Genomic DNA, 22,494 nt, shown 5'->3' with positions numbered 1-22,494 from the left:
AGGATCACTCTGCCCAATAACCTCATTGGTCCTAAGCGGAGACCTCTCATTGGACGTTAATTCTGGCATCTCATTGGTTACAGAACAACTGTAATTCTTGTTTCCCATTGGCTGTTTTTACGATCCTAGATAGGATCTCAAGCCCTGCTCCTCTGAGGAACCACATACACAACAGCCCCAACCTGGTGTCACGGTTTGTCTAAAGAGATTCACGCTCTGCAGGTCTGCTTAGGTTCCACTGGCCCTTCAAAATGGAATGATTTCTCCAGGCATCCCCCTGAAGCAATCGTACTAGGCTTATAACCAGCTTCTCTGATTCTCATGCCAGGATGCCAGTGTGTTTAGTTGTTTTATATAATATTGATGATATTCTTGTTTTGTATTTAGATTTACGTTGTTAATTGCCCCAAGCCCCAATAGCCAGGGAAGGGTCAGGATAAACACCAAATTAAAAAAAAAAAATGGAGAAAAAAATGCCCAGTTGAAACCACTAACAGAAACAGAAAGAACTTCACAAGAAAAGGACCCAGACTGTTATCTCCGCATGGACTTTCAGCCTTGATGTCTACAATTCCCCACCCCCTCCATATTCATCTCTCTCTCTCTGCCAAACAAAGAAGGCACTTCATGAACCAGAGAAACTGGGCCCCGGTCCATGAAACCCTGTGCCTTAATGCCTACATTGCCACAAGGCCCTGTTTTATTATGAGCTGATGCATCACGTTAAACATTTCTCCAAAACAAAAGACAAGAAAAGCCTGCTCCGAGATGCTTTCTGCCCTTTTAAGAAGTGCCAGCTCCAAGATTTACACCTGTTCAAGTCATAGAGTGCTAGACAGTCAAAACAGGCAGACATATTGGAGAAGCTTCTCTCAGTGTAAACAATTATCCATTACGCTGACCCTGTCCATTAGGCTGAATTAAAAAACACACAACCTAAAACCTTTTAAAAATAATAGCCTGGTTAGTTCCTGGAGGGGCAGGGGAAGCACTTACTGTACTTGATCCTCATTTGGATCAGTGGCATGCTTTGTTAATAGCCTGTTAGTCCCGCTTGTTATTGTTGTATGAGGTTGCCGATCGCTTGGAATCACACCTGAACTCCAGACAACACCAGTTCCCCTGGAGAAAATGGCTGCTTTAGAAGGTGGCCTATAGCATAAAACTCCACTGTGGTCCTTCCCCCAACCACACGCTCCCTTGGCTCCACCCCTAAATCTTCAGGTTTCCCCCAACCCAATGTTTGCAATCCTAGTGTAAGTTATAGCAAATCTGAAGCTGGTGGCTTCAGGAAGTGACTCCATACACCCTGCTCAGAGGTCCTAACTGAGGATGAAACTAATATGGGAATTCACCTTAACATTGGCCGAGCCAAGGATTAGACGGGTTTCAGGGAGCAGGACTTGGGAAAGGCCGAGTGTCCGGAAAGGCCCTGCCATTCAGAGCAGACAAGACTCAGCTAGGTGAAAGAAGAATCTGAGTCAGTTATAAGGCAGAAATTCATGCCTATTGCTAGAAAACTGCACGTTCAAATGATCCGTGTGTCCTGTTGTGCTGTAAATTAAACAAACAAAATAATCGATTGTCCGTAAGAGAGTTCGCTGACCTCCCTTTCCACCGAATCCAGACGAATGCCAAACCGGAGGGCAGAAAACGGAAGAGGCAAGAGCCAAGCTCTTTGAATGGAGGGCAAGACCATGACGAAAACCAACAGGAACCCCTTGTCACCTCCAATGTTGGGTAATATTAACCTTAACATTGGCCGAGCTCCTTGAATGGGCCCAGCTCCTTGAATGGAGGGCAAGACCATGACAAAAACCAACAGGAAGCTCTTGTTACCTCCAACTGACCAAAAGAGCAGACCCAACCTGAACAATATGCTGTATCTTTTTGAAGAGGGTTTTCTGAACCAGCAGATTCCATACAAATGCTTTACAACTGATGCCTACACTGAGTTCTCTGTGTTTTTAAAAGTGATTTGAGAGCTAAAGAATCCAAACAATTGGAATGAGGGTTCGGGCTGCACCGGCGCTTTGAAGCTAAGCGTCTAATTCTTTAATCTCGCTTTCCATTGGAAGGAGGGCACCTGGTGCGCCAGGAATTTCCAAAGAATAACAGGGATTTCATATATTTGATCAGTAGCACACCTGGATGTGTCAAACGCTTTGCAGCAATAATTATGGTTGCACACCTGTTGGTTTAAGCTCCCAATTGGTTTGCCAGATGTACCTAGAGAGATTTATTTCTGGTATACCTGACATTTTTTTTCTTCTTTGGGCCATGGGTCTCGACTACCCTGGGAGTAAACACGAAATCATATTTTTGGTCTTAGCTCGAAACGTCGGGATTATCAGGCTGTAGGGAGGGGCTAGGGGGAGGGGGTACCGCCTGATATTTTACCAGCAATTTTTGTTTTTGTTTCAACGTGCGATGGAAATGTCTGTGACAGGAGTGGGAACAGGAGAGCTGCTGAATCCTGTCAGACTTTTTCCTGTGGGAATCAGTTGACGTTTTTAATTCTCGGTGAGGTTTTAAGGGTGTTTTTTGACATTCGCATACCTCAAAGGAACGAATTGGAAACTAAAACCCTTGTGGCGATTGGGTGAAATTTACGGTTTCGGGATTCCATGAGTACCATGATAAAGGGCACTTATGGGGTTGGCCTAAGACATTAAAAACATACACAGTAGGTAAAGCCCAATTGTTTTTCAGGACCCCCTTCATCTTGATGGAGGCCTGAGAACCAGGGTGGAGTAATGGTTAAGAGCAGCAGCCTATAATTTGGAGAACCGGGTTTGATTCCCAATTCCTCCACCTGTAGCCAGCTGGGAGAACTTAGAATCATAAAGTTGGAAGGGACCTCCTGGGTCATCGTCCAACCCCCTGCACTTTGCAGGATACTCACAACCCTATCGCTCATCCACTGTAACCTGCCGCCCCCCTAAGCCTTCACAGAATCAGCCTCTCTGTCAGATGGCTATGCAGCCTCTGTTTAAAAATTTCCAAAGATGGAGAACCCACCACCTCCTGAGGAAGCCTGTTCCACTGAGGAACCGCTCTGACTGTCAGGAACTTCTTCCGGATGTTTAGACGGAATTTCTTTTGAATTAATTTCATCCCATTGGTTCTCAAGGCTTTCTCAGTCCCACCCGCTTCTGTTGCGGGGAGAGGAAGGGAAGGCAATTGTAAGCCGCTTTGAGACTCCTGGCAGAGAGAAAAGCGGCATATAAGAACCAACTCTTCTTCTTCTCCTTCTTTCTTCCTTCTTCCTTCTTCTTCTTCTTCTTCTCCTTCTTCTTCCGTTTTGAACTCCAGAGGAGACACAGTCTCCACCTGCAAATGGCAAGAGCTATGTAGGAACTGGTAGATTCCATTACGTAAATGCGTGATGTTTCCTTACTAGTCTATCTTCGCCTTGTCTGCTCAGACAACCAGCAGTTTCTATGGCCTCATGAACAAAATAGCCTTCTTTAACGGGGATGTTCAGAACTGAATTGGAGACCTTCTGCATTCCGAGCTCTCTGCTCTGCTACTGAAACATAGCCCTGAGGCCTATCTTCAACATTTCATCATTGTTCCATTCTCATAACAGGGCTGGATGTTACTGTGGGCTCTTCGCTATTTGTCATGGAGTCAGAAACCCGTGGGTTCTGCAACAACCTTCTCCAACATTTGCCAGCCAACAATGTCAGGGAGATGACTAAGTGGACTTGGCTGGGCCTTTGACCCACCTGTCCTATGACTAAGAGAAAGAATGCCTCTAGCTAAGCCACCAAACTACATTAAGCCCTAAGGAGGTAGGAGTGCTTTTCCTGGCAGAATGGTATCCTATGAAAGTGTGACTCAGCCTCCAGTTCCAGAGGAAAAAAAACATTTAGCATGTACGGTCTTTGCAACCACAGGAGAAAGAAATCTGCTTTTCCAGACAGAAAACATGGTGGTGGAAAGTCCCATCAAGTCACAACCCTGTGGGGTTTTCAAGGCAAGAGATGTACAGCAGAGGTCTGCCATGGCCTGCTCCTGAGTCGCAATACTGGGATTCCTTGAAGGTTTCTTATCCGGACACTTGCCAGCTTCAACCCTGCTTCACTTCCAAGATCTGATGAGAGCGGACTAGCGTGGGCTATCTAAGTCACGGCGCAGCAAGCAAAGGGATTCAGGGAATGAGCTCCCAGAAGAGCTGCAGGCCCTGCTGGAACTTTCGGCGTTCCACAGGGCCTGCAAAACAGAGCTCTTCCGCCAGGTCTATGGTCGTGGCCTCATAGAACCATAGAGTTGGAAGGGGCCATACAGGCCATCTAGTCCAACCCCCTGCTCAACGCAGGATCAGCCCAAAGCATCCTAAAGCATCCAAGAAAAGTGTGTATCCAACCTTTGCTTGAAGACTGGCCAGTGAGGTGGAGCTCACCACCTCTTTAGGCAGCCTATTCCACTGCTGAACTACTCTGACTGTGAACATTTTTTTCCTGATATCTAGCCTATATCGTTGTACTTGTAGTTTAAACCCATTACTGCGTGTCCTCTCCTCTGCAGCCAATGGGAACAGCATCCTGCCCTCCTCCAAATGACAAACTTTCAAATACTTAAAGGAGCCTTCCTACAGGAGTGGTGGAAGCGAATTCCAGCTGTGTCCTCTGCTCACCCTTCTCCCTCTAGAATATATTATGGGGAGGGTTTTTAGAATTGCGACGAGTTTTTGCCGCAGCATCTTTATCCCCAATGGGGCTTGATTGCATTTGTTGGGTCTTTATATCTGTTTTGGCGGCAGCAGCAGATTCACACAGCTGCCCCTCCAGAATTAATCCTCCTGTCGTTTTATTTGTAAGTGCGCCAGAGTACGGTGCTTAACTTAATTAGTTCCTGGCCTGATGCTTAATTATTGCATTTGAAGATGCAGATCTCTCTGTATTTTGCGTGTGGATCCGATTCATTCCTTTCTGACTCCGCGGGAAGCCTTTCAAACGAAATGCAGCGTGTAGCGCCCAGTGAAGACTAATTGAGCTGTCTGTACCGAATACAATCCAGGAGGAGTTCCGGGGTGGCTCCTGTCAGTCCCAGGAAGTACTGCCAACTCTTCCGGGGTCCTGGCAGGGAGGAATGACCGGCCGACATCACTTCCGAGGCTCCTTGAAGCCCGAAAAATTATTTCAGGGGCTCGTCCCCAATCAAAAGTTTGAAAAAGGATGCTCTAAGCCGTCACCTGAACAAATGGTACGCCGCCTGAATTGAGCCAAAGAAGATGGATGAAAAGAGGCAGACTGTTCATGGGAACAGCAAGGCAGCTGAGAGTTCAGCAGCGTTCTCTCCCTCTTGCTGACGTCAACAGGCAAAGAGCGATGCTATTTTACTAGGGAGCTATAACAAAAATCCAGAAAGTAATTAGTTTAGTTGATTTGATGTATTGCCCGCCACTCCCTTACGGCTCGTGGCGGGTTACAATAACTGGGCAAAACCCCCATAAAACCCCAACTGAAACCCCGATTAAAATCCCAGCATAAAAATCACACACAATTAAACAGCTCACAAAAGATACACGGCGGAAAAAATAAAATCCTCGAACTCGGCTATCCCAATATCACAAAAGGAGTGGGAGAGAGAAGGGTGCAGGTGTTAATAGAATCCATAACATCTTGGAAGGGGGTTATAGATCACCCTGTCTGTACTGACTTCAACCATAGACCTGGTGGGAGAGCTCCGTTTTACAGGCCCTGCGGAACGCCGGAAGCCCCCGCAGGGCCCGCAGCTCTTCCGGGAGCTCATTCCACCAGGTAGGGGCCGGGACCGAAAAGGCCCTGGCCCTGGTCAAGGCCAGTCGGACCTCCCTGGGGCCGGGAATGACCAACAAATTAACACCTACAGAGCGTAAGGCCCTGCGGGGGGCCACAGGGCGACAGGCGGTCCCTCGGGTATTCTGGGCCCAGACCGTGGAGGGCCTTAAAGGTTAAAACCAAAACCTGGGAGCAACATGGGAGTAAAGACCTCTAGCAAACCCTCTATCCATGCAGATTTTTCAGAAATTGTAGAACCCAAGATGGTGCCTTGAGCATCGTTTCCAAGTGCTTCCATCTGTGCGTCATGAAACTGCACAGCAACTATTTTCCATATGAAAACATGCATGCGGCATGGGAACAGGACCACGAGCGACGGTAATTATTTTTAGGACACCGGCTTAGCATATGGATCTCGTTGCCACATATATATTTTAGTCACAGAAACTCAAAAAAGCTATTCATCAGCGCGTCCACCCCACGTATTAGCCCCGATGTTAATCACTCTGATACTCTTGGTGTGCCCCGGCTGATCTTTTTTTTTGGCCCGTCCTTCATTTTGACACATTCGCCTTCAGCTATCAGCTGGCTGACCTTTCCCAAACGTTTGGAGTCCTCAGGATCTCCCAAAGTTTTACTGCCAAATATCAGGGCAAAATGTGTCCCTTCCCCCCCCCCCGGCCCCCAAGCCAATAGGAGCTTTGGAACACAGAAGAGTTCTACATTTGGTGGGCACATTGCATGCGCTTTGAAACGCAACGTTGAAAAGCACGTTAAAATGCAGCATGAAAACAGCTAAAGCCGAACAGATTTCATTAAAAAAATTTTTCCACGCACACGTTTAACTATGTAGATTCGGGGGCGGGGGGGGGGGGAGAGAAAAGAAAAACGCAGCTGTTCCGTTTTACGAAGCCATAAATTCCCCGGTAAAATGCAATGATGAAATTGAAGAAAGCCAAAACAAACCCCGCAATCATTTAATCCCGAGAGCCAGGGCTTGTTTTGCCCTGTTTGCTTGCCTCAGACTCATTTCATTCGCAAGGCCTCTGGGAGTCACATCTGGGAAGTCCTCCAGTCAAGGGGTCAAGCATGTGGAGACAGAAATACGACATTTGTAGGCCACTTGCATTCTGTCCCTGGCGTTGACTTAGGAGCCTCTCTCTCACCTCTCCCACTGGGTCTATCCCTGTGAGTGATCAGAGTGTGACCTCTTTCGGTTTCCTTTTTAAACCTTTTTACTCAACGCCTGGAGCAGGGGTAGTCAAACTGCGGCCCTCCAGATGTCCATGGACTACAATTCATGGAATTGTAGCCCATGGACATCTGGAGGGCCGCAGTTTGACTACCCCTGGCCTGGAGGATCATTGTCCGTGGGGTCGCGATGGGTCGGACACGATTTCGCACCTAACAACAACAATGTTATTGGGTGCCTTTTTAAACCTTTTTACTCAACGCCTGGAGCAGAGGTAGTCAAACTGCGGCCCTCCAGATGTCCATGGACTACAATTCCCATGAGCCCCTGCCAGCGTTTGCTGGCAGGGGCTCATGGGAATTGTAGCCCATGGACATCTGGAGGGCCGCAGTTTGACTACCCCTGGCCTGGAGGATCATTGTCCGTGGGGTCGCGATGGGTCGGACACGATTTCGCACCTAACAACAACAATGTTATTGGGTGTTGCTCCCCCTCCTGGCTCCCACGTTATTCCATCCCCTCAAATTTCAAAAAAAAATTCCCAGGCTTGAATTGGCAATCTCACATAAATGTTCATCTTGAGCACTGAGATTGTAAGTGAATATTCTCACTGCAATTTACGGCTAAGGCTACAGGTGCCCCCCCCCTCCTCTGGGTGCCCCCGCACTGAGAGCAGGTGGGGCGCTAGTACAGGCCAAAGCAGCTCAAGTCTGTGTTCTGCAGGGATCAGATGGGCTTAGATGAGAACCGTGTGGAGGTGCACTACCAGAAGTTCACAGAAGAAGGCCAAAGCTCCTTGCAAAATCAAAGCAAGCAAAAATGTACAGCGTTAAGTGGAAAGGAGCCGTGTGGGGACCCTTCCCTGGGCATTCAGGCTTAGGAGCAAATTCGGGTCTGCACACTTGATAAATCACGGCAAGCTGGCAGAAAATTGGTAAGCCGGAGACCACTGAAAGGTTATTTTGAGAGGGCTTTCCAGTTCAGCCACGTTGAGACGTCTGTCAGGCAGAGATCAGTCAGGCAAGCCCCCGTAATTAGGGGTGCAGCCACAGGGGGCACAAACGGCTTGCATTCAATGGCAACGCAGAGCTCAGGATGTCCTCAGACAACACGGGCTTAATTAAACACCTTCCGGACATTTTAGCAGACGTTTCCTGAAATAATCTCATTTAAGAGAAAGCGCTTAAAAAAAAAAGATGACAGAGAAGAAACCTATCAAGTTGTTACAATGCCTGAAATGAATCAGGGCCCGAAGTGCAATTAAGTGCATCATAATTTCCAGCAATTTAAAGCCGCTCTTCATTTGGAAACTAATTAATTCTAGACAAATATTTTTCCCATGACAAACTTTTTGACGATTACCGGATTGATGCGCTTCTAATTACTCTTTAATTAATCTAGCCTTCGCGGAACATTAGAGTATTTTTCTGGCACCCGACCAGTGGATACGGTAAGCCGAATGCTATTTGCTTGTGCAATCGCCCGACTCACAAATGCCACTTTCAACACCCCGTTTATTTATTTGCCTGTTCTATTACTTTCCTTTCCCACCCACGGGGCATCGGAACATGATACATGATAGACATCTGATATCATTCTTTCCTTCTCGTGGTAATGTACATTGTTTTAGGTTGGCTGTGTTTTCCTTTAAGCATTTGACTTCAAGAAGAGTGGTGTACCTTGCGCCAAAATCATAAATGTTTAGGAAATAATGACAAAACGGGCAAATTAATTTAATTTCTCACCTAGGGGCGACGGAATTCTCGCTGGTTTTAAATTAATATACGGTAATTGGACTAATTCTGACTCGAGCCACGTTTCTCAAATCAGGATAATTAATTAGGAAAGGTAGGAGCATTTTATTACTTTGTATTTTGTTGTTGTTAGGTGCGAAGTCATGTCCGACCCATCACGACCCCATGGACAATGATCCTCCAGGCCTTCCTGTCCTCCACCATACCCCGGAGTCCATTTAAGTTTTTAACCTTCTATAAACTTCCCAAGGCCTCCCCGTGCCTATTGCAAAACTAATCCTGGAAGAGAAGCAGACAAAAAGTACGGGTGATATCAGGAATGTACTTAATCCGAAGATCTGTATCCTGCCTCCTTGCTGCAAAAGTGGCGCGGAAGGCAGAGCAAAGGATGAAGTGAAAAAGCGGAAGTTTTAAAATGCATAAGCAACTGATCTCATTCTGCCACTCAGCAGAAACCATTGAACAAGCATAAAACCGACAATCGATAAACAAACTCAGTAGTAAAACCGATGCTGTTTTGCATCCAGTCAGCAAAAAATAAATAAAAGCAAAGGTAATTTTTTTGGGGGGAGAGCATGAGTCTATGTGAAAGTTGGTATCTGTGGGACATGCAGCTCTTCCTGACCCGGTTACAGGCTTTGAGAGTGCCAATTCTGAGGTTTTGACATTACTCAGATTTGGTAGAAACTGAACAAAAAATCAAGACAAAACACAATTTTAAAATATATTTTACGTATTTTTAAAATAAATTTAAAATTAAACATTTATTGGCTGATTTGACCATATAGGGTCATGTCGACCGACCCCTCCCCTCCCAAAATGGCCAATGATGGGCCTGGAGGGGATGGGAAGGGGAGGGGCCCCAAGGGGGTGTGTCCACAGCTCTGCTTCCCAACCGTATTCTGCACCATTGTGCCACTTCTGGGGTTTCTCAAAGCCTGAAGAATCTTTCAGGGGTTTCTCGATGGTAAAAAAGTTGAGAAAGGTTGTGCTACACCAGGGTAGAAAATGGAGGATAGGAGGGGGAAACTCTCTGCTCTGCTAAAAGGGAAGGAGCAAGCTCACAGGACCCAAAGGCACACCCCAAGGCCAAAAGGCACACGAAAACTTGCAATGAAACTCAATGAAGTTTTGCCGCTCGGATTTCAATTCGGCCTGTTGGGGACGAACTTGAACTCCCAGCCTTTGAGTATGCTCAGAATAGCCTCTTATTTATTTATTTTATTTATTTATTTAGATTTATATACCGCCCTCCCCGAAGGCTCAGGGCGGTTTACATTAAAACTAATCAACGATACATGAAACAGTCTTCGTTAAAACATACAGTAAATAATAACAGTGATTGTAACCATATAACAGAATAATGTAACAGTATAATAACAGTATAATAAAATAATATAACGATGGAACGGTGCAATACCACAACAGGTCCAGAGCGCTCTGGTGGAGTTCTGGGAGGAAGGGGGGAGATGGGGGGAGGGGGGGAGCGGGGGCCCTTCATTCGCTGTTGGTTGTGCCTGGTCTCAACCAAATGCCTGGCGGAGGAGCTCCTTTTTGCAGGCCCTGCGGAACTGTTTAAGCTCCGTCAGGGCCCTGATCTCCTCCGGGAGCTCATTCCACCAGGTGGGGGCCAGTACAGAGAATGCTCTGGCCCTGGTCGAGACCAGGCGGACTTCTTTAGGGCCAGGGACCATTAGCCGGTTGGTGGCGGTGGAGCGCAGAGCTCTTTTAGGGGCATAGGCAGGGAGGCGGTCCCTCAGGTACACTGGGCCCTGACCGTGAATGGCCTTGAAGGTAATTACCAGAACCTTTAGTCTGATCCGGAATTCAACTGGCAACCACTGCAGTTGGTGGAGAATGGGCCGGATGTGGGACCTCCACGGTGTTGCTGTGAGGATCCTGGCCGCTGCGTTTTGGACCAGCTGTAGTTTCCGGGTCAAGGCTAAGGGCAGGCCTGCGTAGAGCGAGTTACAGAAGTCCAGTCTAGAGGTGACCGTCGCATGGATCACTGTGGCTAGGTGTTCCGGGGCCAGGTAGGGCGCTAGTAGTTTGGCTTGGCGGAGATGGTAAAATGCCAGCCGCGCTACCTTTGTGATCTGGGCTTCCATTGTAAGGGAAGTATCCAGAATCACGCCTAGGTTCCTGGCGGAGTGAGCCGTAGAGAGCTGTACTCCATCCAGGGCAGGCAGGCACGCTTCCTCGCATGGGCCCTTCCTACCCAGCCACAGGACCTCCGTCTTTGAAGGATTGAGCTTCAGACGACTCTGCTTCAGCCATCTCGTCACTGCTTCCAGGCAGCTGGCTAATGCTTCTGGGGGGGAGTCAGGGCGGCCATCCATCAGGAGGAAGAGCTGGGTGTCATCGGCATATTGATGACAACCCAGCCCAAACCTCCGTACCAGTTGTGCGAGAGGGCGCATAAAGATATTGAATAGGATAGGAGAGAGGACCGCTCCTTGTGGGACTCCACAAGTAAGTTGACGACGGTCTGATGTTTTGTCTCCAATTGCAACCCTCTGTCCACGATCCCGGAGGAAGGAGATCAGCCATTGGAGGGCTGTCTCTCGTATTCCGGCATCGGTGAGGCGGCGAGCTAGAAGCTCATGATCGACTGTGTCGAACGCTGCTGAGAGGTCTAGTAATATCAGCAGTGCCGACCCGCCTCGGTCCAACTGGCGACGGAGGTCATCCGTCAGGGCGACTAGCGCTGTCTCTACCCCATGGCCAGGCCGGAAGCCTGACTGGGATGGGTCTAGGACCGAAGCTTCTTCCAGGTACTCTGTTAGTTGGTTTGCGACAGCCCTTTCAATCATCTTCCCCAGAAACGCTAAATGCGAGACGGGTCGATAGTTGTTGGGCTCTCGCGGGTCTAAGGATGTTTTTTTCAGCAGTGGGCATACCACAGCCTCTTTCAGTCCCTCCGGGAATTCTCCCGTTGTGAGAGATAGATTGATTATCTCCCGGAGGGGGCCCTTTATCCTTATGTCCGCTGTTCTTAGGAGCCAGGATGGGCAAGGGTCTAGTGGGCATGTGGTTGGCCTCGCTGTTGCTAGTATCCTGTCCACTTCGGTCAGCGTGAGTCGTCTGAAGTTACTCAAGGTATTCTCCAAAGACGGCCAAGGGGCCTCTAGTTCACTTTCTGTATCTAAGGTTGGAGGGAGGTCATGGCGGAGTGTCGAGATTTTATCCGCAAAATGACTCGCAAATGCCTCACAGCTGATATCCAATTTGCTACTGTTTTGTTGCCCTTCAGCCAGGGCAGTAAGAGACCGAACTACCTTAAACAATTGAGCCGGGCGTGAGTCTGCGGATGCGATGGTAGCCAAGTAAAAATTGTGTTTCACTGACTTCACCGCCATCTCATAGGCCTTCATCTGCATTCTATAAGATGTTCTCGAGGCTTCGTCACGAGTCTTCCTCCAAACTCGCTCTAGCCGTCTCAGTTCCCGTTTCTTGTTGCGAAGCTCCTCGGTGTACCAGGGGGCCCGCTTGAGACGGGGCCGGAGAGGGCGTCGGGGGGCTATCTCATCAATGGCAGCCAGCAGTCTGTCATGCCAGTCGCTGACCAGGCCATTGAGAGAAGTGCCAGGAGGCATTGGCTCCCGCAGAGCATTCAGGAATCCTATTGGATCCATAAGTCTCCGCGGGCGAGCTAAAATTTGCTCGGCGCCCAACTGAGGTGGGAGTGGTAGCCATAGCCGAGCCTTCAGGGCATAGTGGTCTGACCATGGCACGGCAGTTGCCGTGACCAGATCCACATTCAGACCTACGCCGAAAATAAGATCCAGGGTGTGACCTGCTTGGTGGGTGGGGCCAACAACAAACTGCGAGAGCCCTAGTGTCGCCATGGTTGACACTAGGTCCTGCCCAGTTCTAGAAGACGGCAGCTCAGCATGGACGTTAAAGTCCCCCAGGACTAATAGACTGGGAAACTGTAGCGTCCAGGCCGCCACCGCCTCTAGCAGGGCAGGCAGGGCATCTGGTGGTGCATTGGGAGCGCGGTACACTAACCAAATGGCCACGCTCTCGGTTGATCCCCATCCGAGGCCAACACATTCAATGCCTGGTATTGATGGCGCAGGAAGGGCCCTGAAGGAGAAAGCCTCTCGGATCAGGATTGCCACCCCTCCTCCCCGCCCCGCTGTCCGGGACTGGTGGAGGACAGAAAACCCGGCAGGGGCTAGATCTTTGAGGGCGACTGTTTCGCCTTTCCTGGTCCAGGTTTCTGTCACGAACGCCAGGTCCACTCTTTGCTCTGCAAAATAGTTTTGCAGGGTAGAGGTTTTGTTGTTTATTGACCTGGCGTTGCACAGCACCAGTGTCAGAGGCGGGTTATTCACCTTTGCCTCCACCCTAGTGTCCCTAGGGATGGGGCGGAGTCTGGAGGGGGCCCGTGTATGGTTGATTTCCGGGCCCCTTGGTCGCCGCCATCCGCTGTCTCTGCCTCTGCCCCTTATTGTTGGGATCCCTGACCCTTTCAGGGCCCCCGCTTTCTTCCCTTCCTCCGTTCTTTCAAATATGATGGGCTCCATGGACACTGTTGGTTTTAGTTCTTGGTTTTGCGGTTTAGCTAGGGTTGTTGCCCACCCTGGTTCTGTGCTTATTGCTGGTTTCTAATGTAGGTGTAGGGTTTTGTGTATCTGTGGAAGGTTGGTCCCGATCGCTATTTATAGCCTCTCAGGACTTCCCAGTTCCAATTGTGACAGTTATGTGCTATGTGTAGGATGTGTATCTGGAGGGGTAGCCCCGATCGCCTGTTGCGGCACCTCAGGGTTGCCCAGTCCAGGGTGTGTGGTGTATGTGTGGCCTCTGTGTTATTTCATGTTGTGATTTGGGACTGGATGTTTGTGGGTTGGGTGGAATTGGGTTGGACAGTTAGCGTTGTTTGGCAAGTGGAGGGTGGGTTGTTAGGTATGGTCTGAATTAATTAGTTGTTAGAATTGGTTGATTGGGGTGGGTTTGGGTGGTTCAGTTGGTAGTTGGGTAGTTCAATTGGTTGGTGGAGTTGATTGATTTGGGGTGGCTTGGGTAGTTCAGGCGATAGTTGGGTAGTTCAATTAGTTGATAGAATTGATTGGTAGAATTGATTGTTTTGGGGTGGGTTTGGGTAGTTCAATTTTAGGATTTAGTTGATTAATTGGTGGAATTAATTGTTTTGGGTGGGTTTGGGATAGTTAAATTGATGGTGGGGTTGTGGTAGATCAGTTGATGATAATTGTTCGGATGGGTAGATGGGTAAGGTGTTAATTTAATTTGGGGTCAGTCAATGGTCAGATGGGTTGTCGTTAGGTTGAGGGTTGGGGGTTAATTCTTCTCCCTTTTTTATAATTCCTGTGCATAGATTGTTGTCTCTTTCCCTCCCTTTTAAAAATTTTTCTCCTTTTTCTATTCCCCCCCACCACCCCTGCTCTTTCCCTCCCCCCCCTCTTTTTTCCCCTCCCCTTTTCTGTGCACACCACAATGTTTCCACTTGATTCTTCTCTTAGTTTGTTTGAAGTTTTCCCCTTATACTCCCCCTCCCCTCCGTTTTCTGTCTGTACAGTTTTTCCCGCCTAAATTCTTCCCGCTTTTTTTCTTCCCGCCTAAATTCTTCCTGCTTAATTTCTAATTTCCCTCCCCTTTGAAATAGGCATCAACCTTAGTCAGCTCGGTTAGTCCGTTTGATTTCCCTTCCCCCTTCTGAGAATGTCTGTTTGTGCCTTCTTCCCTCCCCCCTGCAGATGGGATATTTATGGCAATCCCCCCCCCCCAGGATTTGGTATTAATCTTATTCAGTTCGTTAGTCCGTTTGATTTCCCTTCCCCCTTCTGAGAATAAATAAATGGTCCGTTTGTACCTTCTTCCCTCCCCCCTACAGATGGGATAGTTATGGCAAGTCCCGTTCCCCCCCCCCCCCAGGGCTTGGTACTTCTCTTTCTTTATTGTTCTGCAGGTGAGTGTTCCTTTTCCTTTCCTTCTTCTTTCTTTTCTGTTTGCTTCTTTTCCTTGTCGCTCGGCTGTAGTGCAGGGTCGGCGATGGGCAGGCAGCAGCAGCAGAGGGTCAGGCTTTGTTTGGTGGTGGTTGGGCACGGGTGGTGGACACGGCGCAGCTATGGCGAGGCGGAATCAGTAGAGGTCCAGGCTCCGTTCCTGCGGGGTCCTGGCTCTGATCGGGCGGCAGCTGTGGGCTTGAATGGAAGGCGAAGCGTGGTAATGGCGTCCTGTCGACCTTCGGCGGTGGAACAGCCGCAGCAGAGGGTCCGGCCCCGTTCACGTGGTGGCCGCGGTGCTGATGGTGGGCGTGGCACAGTAGCAGCGGTCAGCTGTGGCTGAAGTCCGGCTCCGCTTGGGCGGCTGCAGGAGGGTCCCTCTGCAGCAGGCCGTTTCCCGCAGCGACGCTGACAGGCCGCTCCAGTGGATCTGCTGGTCGGCTCTCCCTGGCTGTTCTCAGCAAGCTCCAGGTTCCTCCGGCCGTGGGGCTGTTCAGGCTTGGTAGATGGTCAGTGGGCAGCCCCAGCACAGTCCTTGATGGCAATCCCGGAGGGCTTTGTTGTTAGCCAGCCGTTGTTGTTTTCGTTTGTTTTGTTTTGGTTGGTTTTCTTACCGTTTCTGTTTTTCTTTCTTTGGTTCTTCTTATCTGTTCTTGTTTCTATTTGTAGTGGTTTTGTTGTTTCGATTCTTTTGCGTTTCTTCAGATATCTGTAGTTAAATTGGTGGGGTTCTTTTTGTTTTTGTTTCTTTTTTTAGAGTGATCAATTCTGGGTGCTTTTTGGCGGCTATTTTTGGGCTGGGCCTGTTTAGTTTCAGGAGCAGTCTGATTTCATGACTGCTCCAGCCGCCCTCTTGGCAGGAACTGAAGTGTCGGTCTTTCATCAGATGATCAGAACACGTCAGGTTCTAACCAAATTTACGACGTACTTTTACCGGCTCTATTAGCTCAAACCAGAAAATCTAGACCAAAAGGATGATCGTGTTTACCGCACAATGAAACGCCTTGTAAATATTTAAACGCCGCCTAAAATACCTGCATTGTTAACAATAAATGAATAATTGAAACGTGCTCCTTCGTTATCCAGCGCTATTGTATTTCTTGGCTTGGGGGCACAACAGGGCCAAAATGGGCTAAATGAAGGCAAGCAGCACATATTACAAAGATACCCTATGAAAACCTAGGGAGATGGCTCAGTGGCGTGCTGTGATTTAGCAACCCGAGGGTGTCTTATTAAGCATTTTTCTACAGGATCAGATAATCCTAATTATACAGGCAGGTGCTGAGATGCTGAGTGAAAGAAGTTAACGGACCATTACATAAGAACTGCTGCATCCGTGGCCTATGTAGTTCAGCTTCTTATTTCCTACGTTCAGATGCCTCTGGGAAGGCCACAAATTGGACATCAACGGAAGTGGGGTCATCTCTCAATGAACGGTACGTAAAGATCTCCAGCCTTTGAAAACTGAGCCTTGATTTTAGCCATCACAGAAGCTGTTTATTTGGTTTATTTATCTATATCTACGGCAGTGGTCCCCAACCTGCGGTCCACGGCCCGCTGCCGGGCCGTGAAGGCCAGGGCGCCGGGCCACGGTTTCCTCTCCCCGCCCCCCCGCGGTAAAAAACTTCCCAGGCCGCAAGCTTGCAGCCCGGGAAGCTTCTTACTGCGGGAGGGGGGGAGAGGGAATCAGGGCCGCGTATGCGCACATGCGTGCTGCGTGGCTGAAATCGCGCCCGCGCGCTGCGCGGGCGTGGCCGTCGCGCTGCTGGTCCCCAGCCAAAAAAAGGTTGGGGACCACTGATCTACGGCATGGGCACCACAGCCAGAAGACCTGAGGCTAGTCTGGCAGCCAGGCAAAGGGATGTTTGGAGGTGGTTTGCCATTTTCTGCCTTCATATCATGACCTCTAGTGTTCTTTGGAGGAACTACCACCCAAATCCTTGAAGGTCTCCCACCCAACTACTAGTCAGGGTTGACCCTGCTTAGTTTCTGAGATGTTATGGGATTGGAGTTGCCTGGCCTACCACTGGGATGGGGGAAGGTTCTCAAGCTATCTGGAAGAAAGAGCTCCAAAATAATTAAAACATTTTAAAAAATCTGGCCGGGTTGGTTGATTCTGCTAAAATGTCTTTTCTCTCTTTATTTTGATCATATGCTTATTTCTCTAATTAGTTCACTATGAGGTGAGCTTTTGTGAAAGCCCACATTTTACAGGGGGCTGGGGAGTCTGGCGGGGCCTGGTTCGGGATTATAAAACCATCCCCGTAATATGCCAAAACTTAAGCTATTTCAGAAATAATACAGAACATTCTCCTCCACGACATATGAGATTGCACTAGCCAAAGGAATGAGGGAGAGAGAGCCTGTGTTACAAGTACAGATACATTCTGTACCCAGATACATTCGCCAGATGTTTGGAAGCCGTAGTTAGGTGGTTGGAGCAGAGTCGCCTGAAACCGCCCTGAGCCCCCGGGGAGGGCGGTATATAAATATAATAAATAAATAAATAAAATAAATAAACTCAACCCTGTGTCTGGGCATGAAGGCGGCAGATCGGGAAGCACACCTACCCACCTTGGCAGGAATGCAATTTAACATCTCACCCTTTGCCAGGAATCTGGGAGTGATCCTGGATGCCTCCCTTTCAATGGAGGCCCAGGTCACAGGAATAGCATGCATGGCATTTTCCCACCTGTGCAAGGTGAAGCTACTAGCACCCTATCTGTCGTCAGATTGCTTGGCCACAGCTATCCATGCAACGGTCACCTCCAGACTACTGTAACTTGCTCTATGCAGGCCTACCCTTGTCCCTGACCTGGAAATTGCAGCTGGTGCAGAATGCAACTGCTGAGGTCCTCATGGGAACATCTCGGAGGGCCCATTTCCAGCCTGTTCTGATGCAGCTGCATTGGTTACCAGTTGTGGCCCGGAGTTGTAAACCAGTGGTGAACCAGTTGTGGTTCAAGGTTTTAGTGTTAACCTTTAGGGCCATTTGCGGTCTGCACCCCTCATAACTGCGGGACCACCTATCTCCTAATCCCCCTGCAGGGCATTGCGCTCTTGGTTATGAATTTGTTGGCGGTCCCTGGCCTGTGGGAAGTTCACCTGGCCTCAAACAAGGCTAGGGCCTTCTCTGTCCTGGCCCCTACCTGGTAGAATGAGCTCCCGGGAGAGCTAAGGGTCCTGTCAGAACTGTCTCAGTTCCACAGGGCCTTGCAAGTCGGAGCTCTTCTGCCAGGTCTTTGGTTGAGGCCAGGGCTAGGAAGATCTGGGTCCCTCTCTGGCTAGTGAATCCATCATCCCCCTTGTTTCCCCCCGAAAAGGTCTGTTGAGTTGGGGGGAGGTGGGATTATTGCCACAAAGAGAGGCTTTAAGGGATTATTGTTTTTAGGGGATTCTATGTTGATTTTATTGTTGTGAACCGCCACGAGCCACTGTGTGGGAGCGGCGGTATATAAATGGAAACATAAAGTAAATAAGTATATACCAATTTTTTTAAAAAGCACAATGCTTGGACCTGTTCATTTGGAATGGTTTCACTTCCAGTTGTACGCGATCGATTGCCTTTCCCTGTTGTCAGCACCCGTATTGTCCTTGCTGAATCTCTAAGGAAGAGCTAAAGGTCTACATCATCTTCCGTTTCCACGAGGACGGCAGGCACAACGAGAAGGCCAAAAAGACTGACTATTGTCACGGTGTCAGGAAGGAGTCGGCCACGGCTTAATTCCCAAGCCACCAGAGCTGCCACCGGGACGAGTCAGCGATACCTTGTTGACCGCGTTCCAAGTTGCCCAATCAGATTCTCCATCTGTAACTCAAACTTGAAAAACCCACGACAATTGACGGAAAGGGGATTAATTTTAGCCATTTCTGAATCAAAGACTTTATTTCATAGCTTCATCCCAAATCCTGTATATTGTTAGGATCCCTTTCGCCTTTGAAGACTTAGTGAATGATTGAAGCTTCTACTTTCTGGGAAACAGATAATACAGGTCTGGTAATCTGACCCTAAGCCACTGGATAAAGGCAGTTTGTTTCCTCTTAGCCCATCTGTCAACACCTCTTCAGTAATTAGTCCTAATTATTACAAAGGGCTAGCATCTCGTCCGCATTATTAAATCAGAAATAGTATCATAGCCAGGTATCTTTCAACGCCTACCCGACTGGCGACCTTCGATTTCATTGAATCTTCTATCGGTATCTGCCTTTGGAAGAGCCTAGGCAGTAATTTTAGCATCAGCTTCAAAAGATGTGGATCCCACAGTGGAATTCCAGGGATGCATTCATGTACACCCCCCCCCCGCCAGTATGACAGGGGGGGGAGCAACACAATTGACCTTTGCATTGTCTCTGCGCTAGAAAACACTCATCTTTGTTTGGAGCAACAGAACTTTTGGTGGGTTTCAGGTCTTGCTTTGGAAAACACGGCAGAATGGGAAACTCCGGCTGAAGGTCGGCTGCCTTTTGGCTCTTGGTGTGATGTTCGCGTGACCAGAGTCCTGCTCCCAGCCTCGTGCAAAGACTCTTTGAGGAACTGGATTTTCCTTTATTAAAAAAAAAGAGTCTTTGGAACCCTTAATTCTCAGAGGTTTTGCCCTTAAGATTGCCCTTTCCCATATAAATTGCACGTTTGCACACTTAAAAAGACGATCGGACAATATCGGAGACTGATCTTGATGATGCCAAAGAAAATGTTATTGATTGGTGGAGAGGAGGTTCTGCTGTGCTGACCAATCCCCACTTCAGTCTACCAACAGGAATCTGACTAGGCTGAGTTTTTGCAAAGCCTTTAGTGCAAAGGTCACAATTCAGCAGAGAGGTGGGCAAGCTTCAGGCCATTTAGGTCAACGGAGTCACTTGTGCTGGATCATGCCCATTAGGGCTACTACAAATTAGGTAAATTGCAAATTGCATCTGTTATTGGGTTAAAAAAAATCAGTAAGCAACAGGCAGATTTATTCCTCTTTTGACTAACATACCTGTGAGCCAATGGCCTATTTATACTAAAATAGCAATATAAGGAAAGGTGGTAGGATATTCCACTTTTTCCCACAACAAACTGATATTGGAGGAATGGAGGACTCAACCCCTGAGGAAGTCACTGAAAACGGACATTATCTAGAAGCCGTTATGGTTGTTTCTTCTTATATAACAAAATTGTAAAAGAAATTATATTGGTATTTAATATACAAATTATCACAAGTATATTGCCTTGGAGGTTCCTTATTTTTCTGTTGATTTTCCAACAGAAAAACCTTCCTTTTTCGTGTTGTAATTTTATTCCTCAAAAGCAACAAATGATGTTACTTCCAGTAACCACCCATCACTTTGTGAATGTGCTGGAAAGGAACCTCAGCCTCACCCATCTCCTAATCCCTGCAACCTACCACCGTAAGCAAATTAGTTGCTTTCTGGTTTTCAGCCAATGATGCTTGGCCATTTTATCTACACTGGCCGGGTGCGGTTTATGCTTCCCCTGCAAATTAAGGCCGCAAACCGTGGTTTGTTCCCTTTCGGCAATCCATGGTTCTCTTTCTGCCTGGTGGAATGAGCCCCCGGAAGGGCTAAGGGCCCTGTCAGAGCTGACACAGTTCCGCAGGGCCTGTAGGATGGAGCTCTTCCAAGCTTTTGGTTGAGGCCAGGCTGACAGGAGATCTTGCCCCTCCTTCTAATAACATTATCCCTGGAGACTAGGCAAACTAGGGGGCGGATGAGGTTTTTTTTGGCTTGATGGCTGGGACTGGGATTGTGGAGTTTTATGTATTTTATTGTGCTGTTTTACTGTTTTATCTGTTGTTAGCTGCTGCGAGCCAGCAGGCTGGGAGTGGCAGCTTAAAAATATAATCAATCAATTTGGACGCAATAACAACAGCAGTATAAATGAATAAACAGGGACCAGAAATGTATGCAGAATTAAACACAGAGGAAGATAGTAACTAATTTGTTTCTGGAGCACAAGGGGAAGATGGGGGGGGGGTAAGTCCAAGGCTCCTAGAATAATTTGTGTGACCCCCCCCCCACCGTTATGTTTTACTCACAGCGTTCTATAGAAGGATTGTATTCAAGCAACAATGGAATCACATGACATAAAACAGTAGAAGAAAAAGAAGAGTTGGTTCTTATATGCCACTTTTCTCTTCCCGAAGGACTCTCCAAGCAGCTTACATTTGCCTTCCCTTTCCTCTCCCCACAACAGACACCCTGTGAGGTGGGTGAGGCTGAGAGAGCCCTGAGATTACTGAAGAAGAGCTGGTTCTTATATAATGCTTTTCTCTACCCAAAGGAGTCTCAAAGCTGCTTACAATCTCCTTCCCTTTCCTCTCCCCACTTCAGACACCCTGTGATGGAGGTGAGGTTGAGAGAGCCCTGATATTACTGCTCAGTCAGAACAGTTTTATCAGTGCCGTGGTGAGCCCAAGGTCAGCCAGCTGGCTTCATGTGAGGGAGCGCAGAACCAAACCCAGCTCGACAGATTAGAAGTCCACACTCCTAACCACTACACCAAGTTAGACATGTTTGTTAGGAACAGTCTTTTAATAAATTAAAATGTGTTTTTAAATATTTTTTCAATGCTCCCAGTCCCTAAAATCTTGGGTATTTCTGTTTTTATATACCAAAACTAAAACTGGAGCGCACTTTCACAAGCTTATGAACATGCAGGCTCTTCTTCCAGTACACTGGATTTACTGGGGCATTCTTTATGGGTGAGGATAGCAACTTTTTTGTCTGTGCGCATAAATTTATATTTCATAAAATGTTCCGACTCCCACCCCCCAAATTATATGGGTCTTATACTCATTAATTAATTCATTTTAGGTGTAATTCTGAAATCCTGTCCATGAGGCATCTAAAAATAACAAGTCTGAGCACAATTTTATATGAAAAAGGCAGATAAAAAGAAATACAATAAGCAAAGACGAGAGATTTCTAAAGAAGACAACCACCTCAGATTAAGGCAAATAACATTTGTTTTAACATGACCAGAATTACACGCAAATGTGGAAACAGCAGGCCTGACAGCCAAATCTTTTAAGATATAGGCCTATATCTTTCAGAAAATAACTAGTTTAGGGAAACTAGACTCTTTATTCGCATTTTGCTTACTGGTACACGTTTATGAGCGGGCAAAGCAGCTCCTAGCACGTAAATTGGATATTACAAACATTAAACACATAGTTTATAGTCAATTGCCTTCATCGAAGCCACTGTTGTAAAATCTTTACGAAAACTTGGCCCGTTTTCACGGGCTGAACTTGTAGGTATTTTGCTGGTTCTGCTACATTTGTAATACCCTGGAGGGGCTTGGGATGGAATGTCGTCTGTATGATCTTATTACAAATCTCTCCTAAGTAGTGCTGAGGACCTACTTGAACTCGGGGCTTCAGCTATCTGTCCTCTACGCTTTTGGGGGTTTTGAATTTGCTGTGGCTTTTGGCACAAACAACAAACCATGCCCTATAATTTAGTAGGACACGGTGACTCCAAGCGTTGAGGCGCAGCGTCAAGCTTATTTATTCACAAAGCTACTCAAGGCTAGCTAATCCAGCCCATTGCAGTCACCATCCTCCACTGAAGGAAGGGCGGTTGTGGAAACGGCTACCAGTGGTAGGGGGTAGGGGTGAGCCAGAGGGGGAAGACCGCAAAGCATAAAAATCAGCGGCAAGATCAGGCAGATAACACATTGAAATGATATTAAAGTAATTCTCAGTAACTCTCTGTAAGATGCTCATGAGGAGGCCAGATTAAGCCTGTAGGCCATGGATTCCCAACCAGGGTTTGTGGACCCCCGGCGGGGTCTGCCAGAGCTTTGA

General features: G+C 47.9%; 1 protein-coding gene across 6 annotated transcripts in view; it reads right to left on the bottom strand.

Annotated features, from left to right (window-relative positions):
- Positions 1-22,494, bottom strand: part of GNB1L (G protein subunit beta 1 like) — a 61,565-nt gene that overhangs the window by 25,222 nt on the left and 13,849 nt on the right. The window contains exon 1 of one of the 6 annotated variants that reach the window (XM_077308050.1): positions 18,171-18,285. The exons of 4 other annotated variants lie outside the window; for them this stretch is intronic. The gene's annotated coding sequence lies outside the window, so the exon portion shown is untranslated. Of the gene's footprint in view, positions 1-14,622; positions 15,534-18,170; positions 18,286-22,494 lie in introns of those variants that run through there. One more of the 6 variants, XM_077308049.1, reaches the window with a different exon arrangement.

Source organism: Paroedura picta, chromosome 13, assembly GCF_049243985.1.
Source record: "Paroedura picta isolate Pp20150507F chromosome 13, Ppicta_v3.0, whole genome shotgun sequence".
NCBI classification, from domain to species: Eukaryota; Metazoa; Chordata; class Lepidosauria; order Squamata; family Gekkonidae; genus Paroedura; species Paroedura picta.
This window is presented reverse-complemented; position numbering and strand designations above follow the sequence as displayed.